This window comes from Cnephaeus nilssonii (assembly GCF_951640355.1).
Source record: "Cnephaeus nilssonii genome assembly, chromosome: 5".
Taxonomy (NCBI): domain Eukaryota; kingdom Metazoa; phylum Chordata; class Mammalia; order Chiroptera; family Vespertilionidae; genus Cnephaeus; species Cnephaeus nilssonii.
Window position 1 is genome coordinate 77,544,029 of NC_137076.1, and position 14,494 is coordinate 77,558,522.

A 14,494-nucleotide genomic window follows, 5' to 3' on the forward strand; every position below is an offset into this window, starting at 1 on the left:
CATAGGCCTTGTATGGCTCATGGGCCAGATATTTCCTACCCCTGTTTTAGGGGATAGCAGAGGTCAGTCTATCAGGCAGGTTATCTGACTCGTGCTGACCAGGCAATTACTGATTAACTGGTTTTAAATTCCATTTCTGAGAGAGCTAAAGCTATAATTAAGTTTTCTCAGTTTGGTGATGTGGTACTTAGCATAAGTGACTCCAATTTGGGCTTTATTTTTAACAATTCCCCCCTTTTGATCAGACTCTCAGCCTACTCTGGAGTTCTCTAAATCTTTTGCTGAACCTCTGTGTGGTATTCACAAGTCCTGGCTGACATCAGGTTCACATTCTTTGAGTTAGTCAGTGTATACATTTTTGGGACACCCTATATTTCTGGCAGTATTGAATAACCCCTTGGATGTAACAGGTGTCTCCAAAGAGGGACAATATTCTCCCAAGATCCAGAGCCACTCCCAAACAAACCCAAAGAAATAAAGACTCAGACAATTCCCCTGAGAGCTGGCAAGAAAGGGTAGGACCCTTGCCACAAATGGAGTACAACCCTCATTTCTATCTGCCATATTTTGGAGCCCCAAAACTGACTGTTGAGCTGTGTATATACACAATAACTGATAACCTGTGTGCTCCAGGCAGGCAGAAAGCCAAGCCTAGTTCTCAGGACACAAAATGAGACAAATAAGAAGGCAATAGCTGTCTTTGAGAAATGAGAGACAAACTATGCGTACTCCAAAACCAAATTCCCAAGGGTCTCAATTTAGAAAGGAAGGGACAACCTGAAATGTTACCTTCTGCTCTCACTTGGGCACTACCAAGATCTGGGAGAGCTAATTCTGCTAAGAATTCTTACCCTTCCCCAGTTTCTGCCAATTTTCCAGGATCCTATCTGCAGATTCTAGAATGAGTGGGGTTTAAAATGAAGACTGTAGCAACACTACCAGAATTTGGCAAGGTTTTCCATTAATTTTAAGTTTAGTTACACCTTGGCTGATTAAGAGACTAACTGGTAGCAGTTTGCTGGGGAACCCCTTGGTCCTGTCAGCCTTGGGAGGGGACCATATTGATGCCTCCTTCAGTGGCAGTAAGAGAATGTCTGCAAGGCCACTAACTTTGTGGATTTTTGTTTACAGTCTTATATTAGTCTCCTCAGAGTGCAAAGACGTTTCAGGTAGGGGATTAGTACTGAGTACTCAGTACTAACTTATTTGCTGTAAGACTGAGCACTCTGGTCAAGGAGTCATGCCAATTAAAATAGGATCCCATTCTGTTTGATTTGGGAGCCCTTGCTTTCAAGTGCATTTCCTATGTGAATTATCTTGTCTAATTGGAATGTTCCCATAGTAGCCATTGTAATTCTAGATAGTCTTAGTAATATTTTTCCATTTTTGCAGATATCTACAGCTTTTAGCACCACAGTTCTTAAAATATAAAATAAGCAGGTATGCCAGAAGGAGGTGATGTACTCAATTCTTCTTTAGCTAAGCTTTGGGTCTCAGAGCTAAATATTAAATATGAGCAGATAGAGAAAAACTACCAATAGCCACAAGGTATCCATGGAATTGGCACTTTTGTTGAAGAAGAGTGAAACAACAGGGCAGTATTTATCTCATAGAACTGAAATTAGAAGAATCCTAAAGTAAATAGGTGTTCACTGGAAAGCACGGCAGGCTAATTTGAGAATGGCAGCTGAACTGAGCAGGGGTTTTCCTCTCTCCAATTCTTTTAATATATTTTATTGATTTGTTTTGTTTGTTTGTTTGTTTGTTTTTTACAGAGAGGAAGGGAGAGGGAGAGGGATAGAGAGTTAGAAACATCGATTCAGCTGCCTCCTGCACACTCCCTACTGGGGATGTGCCTGCAACCAAGGTACATGCCCTTGATGGAATCGAACCTGGTGGGACCCTTCAGTCCGCAGGCCGATGCTCTATCCACTGAGCCAAACCAGTTAGGGCTCTCTCTCCAATTCTGGATGGGTGTAAGGAGTTCACACTAAAAAGGTTTAAGAGGGCAGCAGCAGCCTAGACCCTATGAATTCTCAAAAACATCTAGCCAGAGCTCCTACCCAGACAGGGTTCCACCTCTAGGAATAACTGCTGGGAGTAGAATCAAAACAGCAAGACAGAGACAATGGGGACACGGAAAGACAAAAGCGGGGAGAGGGAGAGGAGTGTGGTCTTGAAATAAAAGTTGCCTTCCAGTGCTCACTAAAGGAAACCTCAGGAAACAGACTGTCCTATTTATGACTATCACAAAACAGAAGAGGGAGCTCTGAGAAGTTATAAAAGCCGTCTTGAACTATCCTGCATTCTAAAAATTCAGGAAACAATTACACACAAAAATGTGCAACAGAAAAGTATAGAAGTCAAATACGTATTATTATAAGGAAAAGAAAAAAAGGCAGAATAACATCCCTGTAGACAATGAAAGCATGCCAGAAAGATATGCTCTCAAAACAAAAAACTTTAACCTACTATTTTAAAACAAACTAAAAGAGATTAAGAAAATATAAGACATTAAAGAACAATAGAAATCAAATTAGAAAAACTCAGAACTGAGGTGGAAAACTCAGGAAAGGACTAAAGGTAAAATAAAAGTTGTGGTCTTGTTTACAGAAAAACATTCAAAACGGTAAAGAATTTTTGTGAGTTTATTTGAGCCAAACTGTCGACATATGCTGGGAAGTAGAACCTCAATGAATTGAGATAATGCTCTGGAGAATGGCCTGTTACATCTATATTTATACATTGCAATCAAAGGAAGGGATGTAGGTGAGTTACATGAAATCCATTGGTGATAGAACAGAGAGGCGGGAGAAAGCAAATTGGGGGGTGGGGGGACCCCTGGGATTGGATAAAAGGTAAAATGATAGACACATACTTAGGTGCTTGCAGGCACAATTAACATGATAACAGTGAAGGAATTTGTGGTATCTGTCCTAGCTTCCATTAGGGTGACAACAGCAAGAGGCACTTTAACATTTAAGTTCCATCCCAGAGTGAGCTTGTCTGCCTCTTTGATTAATAAGGCCATGGCTGCAAGGACCCTGAGGCATGGCGGATACCAGGAGGCAACTGGATCAATCAGTTTGGAGAGGTAGGGTCCCAACTCCTGCCAGGGTCCCAACTCCTGAGTCAGAACTCCTAGGGCTACCCTGTTGTTCTCATGAATGAAAAGGTTAAAGTCCCTTGTCACATCTGGGAGCGCTAGGGCCAGCGCCTCAGTGACCTTTGTCTTTATGGTCTCGAAGGCTTTTTCCTGTTCAGGACCCCAATTAATGGGTGCCTTTTCCTCTCCTTTTAAGACTTCAAAGAGGGGCTTAGCTAGATCTGAGAATCCTGGGATTCAAATTTGACAGAACCTTGCTGCCCCTATGAATTCCCCAATCTGTCGCCGGGTGCTGGGGACTTGTATGGCACATACTGCCTGTTTTCTTTTAGTCCCTAGCCTTCATTTCCCTTGGGTAATTCGGTAACCTAGGTATTTGCCCTCCCTCTGACAGATTTGAGCCTTCCTTTTGGACACCTGGTAACCTGTTTCAGTTAAGAGTCCTAGAAGGGTTCGTGTTCCTTCCCAACACTGAGTTCATGTGGAGCTAGCCAGGAGGAGGTCGTCTACATACTGGAGTAGAACACCCCCCACATCCTGTCCTGGAAATTTGGACAGATCTGCTGCTAGTGCTCCACTAAAAAGAGTTGGGGAGTTCTTGAAACCATGTGGCAGTCCGGTCCAGGTGAACTGTTCCTTAGCCCCTGTGGTTGGGTTTTCCTACTTAAAGGCAAACAGGGGCTGACTGGAGGGTGCCAGCTGAAGGCATAAAAAAAAAAAAAAAAAAAAAAGGCCTTCTTCCCAGACCTGTGGGAATTCCTTCTCTAATTCAGGCTTTAATGGTAAGTCCTTTGACTGGGAGGTATATTTCTGCTCCCATCTTGGCCAAAAGGTCTCTGCCCATTAGAAGGGCCAGGCAGTCTGGCAAATACAGGAATTCATGAACCACCTGGTGACTGCCTAGCTGGCATCTGTGAGGGTGGCAGAATGGTCTGTGGGTGTGGTCCCCGGTAGCTCCAATAATGGTGACTTCCAGTCCTGAGAGGGGAGCTACTTTCTGAGTAACTACCGAGTGCTCTCCCCCTGTAACAACCATAAAGTTCATAGTCTGGCCCCTGATTTTCATTTTGACCATGGGATCATGGGGGCCCAGTTGGAAAGAGCCCGGTCTGTCTTAGTCGGAGTCAGCTGCCATTAATCTGATGTGGTCTGCTTCAGGCAGCTCTGGCTGATAGTGGCTGGGTGGTTTGGAAGGCCTTGCCTGCTTTTTCTGGTGGCTCAGACATTCATTTTTCCAGTGTACTAATCCTTTATAATAGGCACACTGATCCCGTTTAAGATTCGTCCTTCCTTTTCCTGACTTGGCTCCTTGCTGTCTCCCTTTCCTTCCTGCCTGAGGGTTCTCAGAGTTAGCTTCTATGACAGCCACAGCAATCAGGGTTGCTTACAATCAACCCAAGTGGTTTTATGGGTGTTGCATCTAATTTAAGAGATCAGTCGTAGTGAAAGGCTGGTAGTAAAAGACCAATCCCCCCTCTTGCAGGGTCCCATCTTCTCTCAATACTGGGGGACCCCGAGTTTCTCAGAGAGGCATCTGGAAAGCTGGGAGTGGCCTGGGTCCCTGATCAGCTGTGCACAAATGTCATCCAACTGGCTCTGTAGAGTCTGGTTGGGTGCGGGGGGGGGGGGGGGGGGGGGCGGGGAGACGGAAGGAGGTGGTGTATCTAAGCTTCCCTGACCAGGCAAAGGAGCACTGGATGCCACTTGAGGCACATATGGAGGTGGTAAAACTGGCAGCACTTCCTCAGTGGTTCCTGTAGAACAGGGGGCTGAGCTTCCTTCTGAGGGACCTGCTTCTTTTCTCCTGCCACTAAAACCTTACTCTGTCCCTTCTTACACATACAGAGCCGGATCCAAGGAGCCCTGTGCCGAGCTATTTCTAGCCATTGATCTATGTAAGAAAACTGATAAGGATGACCAGGGTCACCCGTGATGACCTCAAAGAGGGCCCTGACAGTTGGGACATCTAGAGTTCCCTCTGAGGGCCAACCCACACCATAGGCTGGCCATTCTAATTCGCAGAATTTTCTTAATTTCCAGGGAACTAGTTTCATACTATAACTTCTGACAAATTCTTTATGTAAAACCCAATATTCTATAATATTATAACTAGTAACTATTAGTTTTAACTGTGTTTGACAAAGGCTCTTATGTATCTTCAGTATAAAATTTTAAACAAACATTCAAGGCATTTCAGAGCCTATTGGGATGATGTAAAGGCAATGCTAGGTCAAGAGAAAGTTTCTTAAAATTTAAACCCTTGAAAGATTGTCAAAATTGATTTTACCAAAAGATTATATGTTAAAGTGTATCAGACAAAAACATTCTTAAAACTTTCAGAAATAGGCAACTTTAGAAACTATCTTCTTTTTAAAGTTCCTTAACATACATTCTAAGACAGTAGAGTTTGAAGAGGAACTATTACCCATGTTGCAGGGAGGGACCAGGTTACCTCCTTTAAAAAAAAAAAAAAAAAAAAAAAACTGAATAAAATAACTAATCAAAATAAGTCTTATTTTCTAACTTCATTTATCCTTGGGTGTAGACAGCAAATGACACTAATCAGATTTCTGCTATCAGTCTCCCTGAGTACAGCGACATAAGCTATTTAACCTCTGTTTAGGGAATCAGATGTTAAATCATTTACTCCCAAGTGTCCTTGGTTTAGGGAAAACAGGATTTAAGGATTTAGGGAAGACAGGATTTACAAGATGGCTCTAATGTCCTTGCTTTAGGGAAGACAGGATTTCTGCTCAGTTTCCCTATTCTACTTGTGCTGGCTTACTGGCCTGTCATCCACTCAACTTTCTTCTAACATTTCTGTTTACCTTCCTCCATTATATCAGAGCCATGCTTTCTTTCCAGTTGGTTAGAACTCTTAGCCTTAATTTTTAGGTGACATGTCATATTTTTTAAGAGATACAAACAGAAATTTCACTAGCTAAACAATTTAAACAACAAAGAGACATATTTAAACAACTAGAGGCCTGGTGCATGAAATCCGTGGGGGGGGGGGGCGGTATCCCCTCAGCCAAGCCTACACCCTCTCCAATCCGGGATCCCTCACAATCCTGGACCACTGGCTCCTAATCATGCTCACCTGCCTGCCTGCCTGGTTGCCTCAAATGCTAGCCCCCCACCCCCACTGGCCTGATCGCCCCTCACTGCCTCTGTGTACAAGCCTGGTCACCCCCAACTGCCCCCGCTCTGCCAGCCTGGTTGCCCCTCACTTCCCCCCCACACCAGCCTGATTACCTCTTACTGCACCCCTGCCGGCCTGATTGCCCCTCATGGCTCCCCTGCCAGCTTGATCACCCTACGCAGCCTGCTGTTCAGTCATTTGGTCATCCCTCACTAACCCCCCTGCTGACCTGGTTGCCCCACGCAGCCTGCTGGTTCAGTTGTTTGGTCATCCCTCACTAACCCCCTGCCGGCCTGGTTGTAGGCAGCCATCTTGTGAGGGTGTGATGGTCAATTTGCATATTATCTCTTTATTATATAGGATAAAGACAGATAACATTCCCCACTAAAAAGTTTGAATCACTATGGAAACACGGAAAAGGTTTAACTTCATTTGTAAACAAACATATAAAACCCCAACAGTAAATAAACACTTTTGCACCAGCGAGAGCCACATTTCATTCACCAAATCAGTTTCAATTTGTGCAAATATACAGAACAAGTTCCTGAATAGAGGCAGTAGAAAACTGCCTAGGAGCGCTTCTCTTCTACCTTTTTCTAGCTCACTGATGCGGTCCTCTGCTTCTTCTAGTCTACTGTTGATGCTTTCTATTAAGTTCTTTATAGCAGCAATGTCATTTTTCATTTCTTCTTGGTTCTTCTTCATTTCCTCTTGGTTCTTACACATATTGTTGAATTTGTCTTCCATTCTTTTCAGCCAACCTTATGACCATTTCTGTGAATTCTTTCTCTGACAGGTTGCTTGCCTCCATTTAGTTTACTTCCTTTTCTGGTGATGTCTCCTTTTCTTTCATATGCGGGCTGTTTCTTTGTGTCCCCATGATCTCTCTTCTCTGGGTGTCTGGTTATGTAGTTCTCTCTCTCCTGTGTTAATTTAAAGGCACAAAATACAACACAACCAGGCACAACGCACAAGGCACTGAACACAAATGTATTCACCATACTAATAACCCCAAATAAAGGTGACCACCAGAGAAAAGAGAATTAGGGGATGAAGAAGAAGGAGAAGGAGAAGGAGAAGGAGAAGGAGAAGGAGAAGAATGCAAACATGAAATTGGGAAAAGGAAAACAAAGTAAGAGAGAAAAGAAAGAGAATAAAAAAGAAGAGGGGAAAAAACTATTTATATGGGGAGAAAACTCCAATAGAACAGCCACTAATCCCAACAAATGCAAGCAATAAATACCTAGAGATGAATGCAAACTACAAACAACAACTAATATCAAGCGAGGTGAGAGAAAACAGAAGCAAAAAACAAACAAAAACAAAACAAACAAAAAGAATAAGCAAAACAATCTCTCAAACAAGCATAAAAAAACAATATAATCAAAAATCAAGCAAACAACAACAAAAGGACAGAAAAAAATTTGGATAGTGAAGAAAGAGAAGAGAGAGGTGTGTATGGACTTAGAGCAGGGGATTGGAAATTAGATACATAAGTAGGGTGAAATTTTAACGGGGTAAAAAGAAGAAATCGGGAAAATCTAAAGCAGGAATAGGGTAAGAGAAACAGGACAACAAAAGGGGAAAAGTGAAGAAGAGAGTGTTGTCATAAAGGTAAAGTTGAGATAGAGTAAAATGATGCTAAAGGAAAGATGAAAATAGAATGTAGAACACTAATGCCAAAATAAAATAAAGAGAAAATAAAATAACACTTTAAAAAAAAGGTAAAATGGTAGTAGCAATAATATTGATTAAAAATTAAAATGTAATAATTAAAAAGGTAAAATCAAGTGAGGAAAAAATATTAGTTAAGTAAAAGATGAAAAATTAAAAAAAAAAGTGCAGTAGTGAAGGTCATTCACTTCCTCTACTGTTCTGTTTGGCATACCTGTTTCCTAGTCAGGACAGTATTGAAGTTCCCTGAGTTCCACTGCTCCTCAGTGTTGTAAGCCACAATCCTGATTTTCAAGCAGTCAGTACTTCTTTGTTTCTTATACTCCTTTATTTGTATTTATACAAGAGTCAATTTGTGATTCAACCCCTGGGTGGCAGTGTTTCTGGATTGACCTCTGGGTCTATAGGTCCTCTCTAGCAAGTGCTTAGATTTTGTTTTCCCTGTGGCACTCAATACTGGTTTGAGGGGATGGCCTGCCCCAGAGCTGGTTCTCTCATTGTTATTCCCTGCTCTGATCCCCAGGTTCCACAAAAACAACTTTCTTCTGCAGTCTCTTAGAGTGTCCCCAATTGGGTGATCCTATGTATTGGGCTTAGTAATCAAAAGCAAGGATTTAAAGAGAAAAAAAGAAAAGAAAAAAGAGCCAGAGTAAGTGCACGAACTCCAGCACTGCGTGCAAGTCTGTGCAGTCTTTTTTTCCCTTGGCTCTAATCAGCCGGCACACTGTTAAAATTTTTTAGGCTGCCCTTTTGTGCCCAGTTCAGCTATGCTATGGGTTGCTTTTTAGAGTTCCCTTCTATTAGCAGCCCTGTGGATCCCCTTCCACATTCGTGGATCACGCTAGCCCCAATGGCCGCAGATTTTTTTGGGCACAGACTTCCCCAGATCCTCTAGCTCCCATTGTGTGCATTTCTCTCTCCTGCCTGGATCACAGACCTCACCTTATCCTGGGCGTAATCTGACCTTTCTGTGAGTAGGTGCAGAGCTCCTCCGAATCCGCGTGTTCACGCTGCTGCTTGGGGACCCGTGTTCCTGGGTTCGCAGCTGTTCACTGGGTGGTGGTGTTGTAGATCCCTGGGATTTTTAGCCTTCCGATAACATCCACTCTCCCCTTCAAGATGGTGCGGTCTCCACGTCAGAGCCGGTTGCTCCAGGAGTGGTTTCAGCAGCAGTGGGGGCTACCCAGTCAGGGGAATCCCGTCTGGCAATCCCCAACAGTCCCTTGGAGTATAGCTGTCCCTCAACTCACAAATAAACACTCCCCATGCGACCACACACTCCCCTTTAGTTCTCTCACTCACGCACTATCTTGCAGTCTTCCTTCCCATCGGCAGCCATCTTCCAATCCTCTTCTTCTTCTTTTTTCAAAGGCAGGCCAGACTTGGATCCTTAGCCAGTCCGAGTTTTGCCTTCCCTCCCGGGAAGTCCCAGAGACGGTGAAGACTGTCTAGAAGCCATTCCTCCAGATACAGAACAAGTCCTTGAACAGAGGCAGTGGAAAACTGCCCGAAAACACTTCTCTTCTACCGTTTTCAAAGGCAGGCCGGATTTGGACACTTAGCCAGTCTGAGTTTTGACTTCCCTCCTGGGAAGTCCCAGAGACAGTGAATACCAACTAGAAGCCGTTCCTCCAGATGATCCAAGCTATCCTGAGGTAAATAGGTACCTAGGTAGAGACCAGCTACCTCTTCTGTCCCATAGGACAGGTCAGAACTTGGACCTGTTTCCCTGGGGGAAAAACCTATAGTTTCTGATTTTGACTTCCCTCCCGGGAAGTCCCAGAAAGGTGTGTCCTGCCTCTTTTGGGTCCGAGGGAGCATGGAGTTGCCACAGTCCCTCCAGGCCCTGCAAGTTCAGGAACCGGTGAATGTGACAATGGCATGCCTTTCTTGAGTCCCAACTTTGGGTGGGGATCCATCCTGTTGTAACAGGACAAACAATGGGTCCATGCTGCCTGTCACTACTTGAGCCAATTAAGCAGAGACAGGCTTGAATCATTGTGAGCGTTTATTCCAATATTGCTGGCAGTGTGGGAGAGCAACTTATCATCAACAAAAATCTGCTCTGTAGCCCACCATAACCCAGCTGCTTATATAGGTAGAAGTACAAAGGAAAGTAGGCAAAAAGGCAAATGGGCAGTTTATAGATATGCAAAAGGACTGGGGATCTTCAAGGGCTTAGTGATATGCAAGGTCTGGGGTTACATGGGAAAATAGCCATAGGGTAGGCCAAATGAGCAGTTCACAGGTAAACAGGCTGGAGATTTGCAAAGGCCTGCAGTTATGCAAAAGGGTTGGGGATCTTCAAAGGGCTGGTGATTCTAGTTTCTGGTTCTGGTTTCTGCAACAAAGTTGTTAATCTTTCCATGATAATGGGCAGCTCCAAATGGGGAGGATGGGCTGCATTTACAGGGGAAGCTCCCAGGTCTGAGTGCAGCTGCCAGCCAAATTAGAATGTGCCTTCTTTAATAAGAACAAAACAATTACAGTTACCAGAGCACGATTAATACTTCTTACAGTACTAGCTGGTTCCCCAACATTCTATTTCTGCCCCTTTCTCTATCTTTTCGAGAAAATCAAGTAGAGCAAACTATAGGATTTCTGCTGAAACCAATGTGTGAGCACTATTCTGGAATCAGCCTGTGAGAGTGGAGAACTCCTCAGCAAAGTCATCAGGCAGCACTCACTGCACTCAGGCTTCTTGTTCCCTGTGGGCCATGTCATTCCTTGGTCCAAGCACTTTTGCATTATAAGTAGTGAAAGGCATCTTAACATTCCTTAAAAGGAATGATAATAGAGAAAGCCATCATCTTTTCAAACAAAAGATGCAGGTCATTGTTATCTTTGTTGTTGTCATCCTCCTCCTCCTCCTCCTCCTCCTGCTCATCTTTATCATTGATTCTGTGCTTGTCAGGATGGGCTCATCAATCACAGAGCCCCTGTGGCACTGGAAGGCAACTTTTCCTTATCACACAATAGCACATTCATGAAACTTTTAGTTTCCCAGGCAAGACTGTAAGTTCCAAGGAGCTGAGAATGTGTCTGCCCTGATCCCTGCTGGGCCCCTGGCTCCTAGCCCAGAGGCTAGCATAGTGAGAGTACCTGATTAATATTTGTCAAATGAATGGATACATGTTCTTTTTTTAAAAAAATATATATTTTATTGATTTTTTACAGAGAGGAGGAGAGAGGGATAGAGAGTTAGAAACATCGATGAGAGAGAAACATCCATCAGCTGCCTCTTGCACACCCCCTACTGGGGATGTGCCCGCAACCAAGGTACATGCCCTTGACCGGAATCGAACCTGGGACCCTTGAGTCCACAGGCCGACGCTCTATCCACTGAGCCAAACCGGTTTCAGCTGGATACATGTTCTTGTAACAGATGTGCTCCTAGGGAACCAGTTCTCCAGTGTTCAAGTCTTCTTTCTCTAATGAGAAATGGACTGAAATTATTCATAGAAAGAATGCTGTATTCCCTATACTAACATAATGGATTATTATGAATTATGGGAAGCCTACTACTTTAATGTTAATGCTATATACCATTTATTGTATGAAGGCAGCCTGAGCCCCCCAACCTGCATTCCGATGTATATGCTTGCTAGCCACAACCCCCTATCTGCTTGTATATGTTTGAACCTGTTTATTTGTGGGGGCCATCAAAAGCCCCCACAGAAGATTAACTGCTGGCACCAGCTAGTCTGGGCAGTTGGTTATAATCTCACTTCCCCCATTCCAACCCATGGGGCCTGAAAAGCCTGTGAAAAGTTTGGAAGCCTGGTCCATAATTTGGGAGACAAAGAAACTAAGGGGATAAAAGGGAAAGCCTCCCCCCCCCCCCCCCCCCCCTGCACTTGGTGCTCAGGCTTTAGAGACTGACTTCCCTGAATCACTGCACTAGCGCATCTACAAATAAAGAGTTTTTCCTGAATCTTTTGAGTGCCAGTTGTGTGTTTTCTGGTCACCTGGTAATTTCTGCAACAATTGTACTCTAGGAGGTATAGGCATTGTACGGAGTACTTCACATTTATTATATCTAACTAGAGGCACAGTGCACAAATTCGTGCATGGGTGGGGGGTGGGGTCCCTCCCTCCAGCCAGCGATTGGGGCTGATAGGCCGCAATCTGGCCAGTCAGGGGGAGGGATCACGGGAGGTTGGCCAACTGTGGGGAGGGTCCATGAGAGGTTGAGCGGCCATGGGAGGTTGGCTGTGGGAGCACACTGACCACCAGGGGGCAGCTCCTGCATGAGCGTCTGCCCCCTGGTGGTCAGTGCATGTCATAGGGACAGGTCGTTCAGTTGTTTGGTTGACTGCTCATAATGGTCGCTTAGCTTTTATATATATAGATGCTTTATCTCTCCATTTGCCAATTTGGAAATTGGGACACAGAAAATTTAAGTGACTGGGCCAAGACCACATAGATAGATGCTCCCAAGTCAAAGTGACTGTCTCTGTGTTTCCAGAGCCCACATGCACTCTTAAGGTTTAACCTTTTGCACTTGGATGTCGAGTGTGACTCGACACGGTTAGCATTAGAATAAAGGGATCGAGAAAAAAGCAAGCGAGTGCAAAGGGTTAAATTAATGAGAGATGAAAGGTACCTCTATGTGTCTCCAAAGAAGAGAATAAATAGAAATATCAATAGTGAGCCTTAAGTGGTGGGAAATTCAGAAAGCTTCCTAATATTTCAGGTGGTTTGCTCAGCTTCATTTGAAAGGGAAATAAGGAAGAATGGAATGCTTTAATCAGATACCTTAATCCTATCTTCATGGAAGGCAAAACATGGTCTTAAAGATGATATTAGTTTGTGTTTTTTTAACCTGTTGAAAATTCTTGAAATGATGAAACATAAGAGATGCTGAGGGAAATGGGGATTTGAATCAAGCAGAGAGAGATTTTTTAGTTTTTTAATACACTTTTGCTATATGGAGATTTATTATTAGAAAGTGAAGAGGAATGGGCAATAAGTTAATGTATTAATGGGACAAAAAGCAAAAATGAAAGAAATATCCAAATGATTATCAATTTGAATATTTCATATAGAAAAACATACCACGGAACTTCAACTTGATAATTGACACTGAAAATTGATATTAAAGGGTAATTTCTTTCCTTAATATTAATCATTTAGGAGAAATGGTTAATAAAAATTAATTGAAATACTTTTATAAATGGGATTCAAAACTAAAAATGAAAGAAAAAATTTTCAATAAATAAACAATAACAAACTGATTTTTAACCAATATTCAGCCAGAGAATAATGATAAAATTAATTCATGGGTTTTACAGATGCTAACATTTTTTAGAGGAATTTTAAAGTCCTTCCTTTTGTAAGAATTTATTGTACCACACTGAGCCAGAAAATGTTCTAGGTATTATAGACAAAGTGAAAAGTTATACAAATGTATATGCTGTTTAAAAAATTAAATATATTGGGGTGACATTGGTTAGTAATAACATTACATAAGTTTCAGTTGTACATCTTTATAATATGACATCAGTATACTCTATTGTGTGCCTGCTACCCAAAATCTAGTTTCCTTCCATCACTTGACTGTTATAAGCCCTTGGCTTCACATTAGCAGCACCTTGACAACATAAAAATATTAATCTCAGACAAATTAAATCATACTTCTGGGAATGAAAATCAGTATTTTTTAAAAACTCCCCAGATGATTCTATTTTACTGCTAAAGTTGAGGACCACTAATTTATATAGCAAAGAGTAAGATTTTAAACCAGATGAGAATTAAGAACTATACATGATTTACTTAACCCTGTGCCTGGGGCATGATAGATTCTCAATAACGACTAGTTGAATGACAGTGTTAAGAGCTTTACTTGCATCATCTTCTTTTGAAAATGTATTATTTCCCTGTGTTTTATATCAAGAACATGAGCTCTAGAGATAGGCAAAAATAAACTTGTTCAAGGTAAGATAAGTAGGAAATAGTGTAGACAAAATTAGAAACTACTTTGAAATAGGGCTGAAGTGGAATGTATCTATTTGTTAACACCCAAATGAACCAGCTTTCTATCTTGTCATCAGTATAAATGGTCCCTTAGCATTTCATACAGGGTGGAAAAAATGCTGAGTTTCTAGCTTGAGGAACCATGCTTTCATACCTTTTTTAAAAATCTATTTTTTATTCTTATTTTACTTTTGTTAATCCTCAACAGATGATATTATTTCCATTGCTTTTCAGAGAGAGTAGAAGGGAGGGAGGAAGAGGGAGAGAGAGAGAAAAAGATTGATGTGAGAGAGACACATTGACTGGTTGCCTCCCTCATACACCCTAACCAGGGCCAGGGATTGAACCTGCAACCCAGGTACATGCCCTTGACCCTGAATCGAAACTAAGATCCTTCAGTGCTGATGTCCTAACTACTGAGAAACACTGGTTGGGGCTCACACATTTTTTATGGTGACCTGCTGTAAGACAAATTCTGTATTAGAACCAGTATATCAATACAATTAAATCTGAAACAGAAATTAATACTTACCTTCAATATGTGAGATCTCTGATATTTTCTATTTTAATCATTAAAAATGTTAGTAAAAACTTAA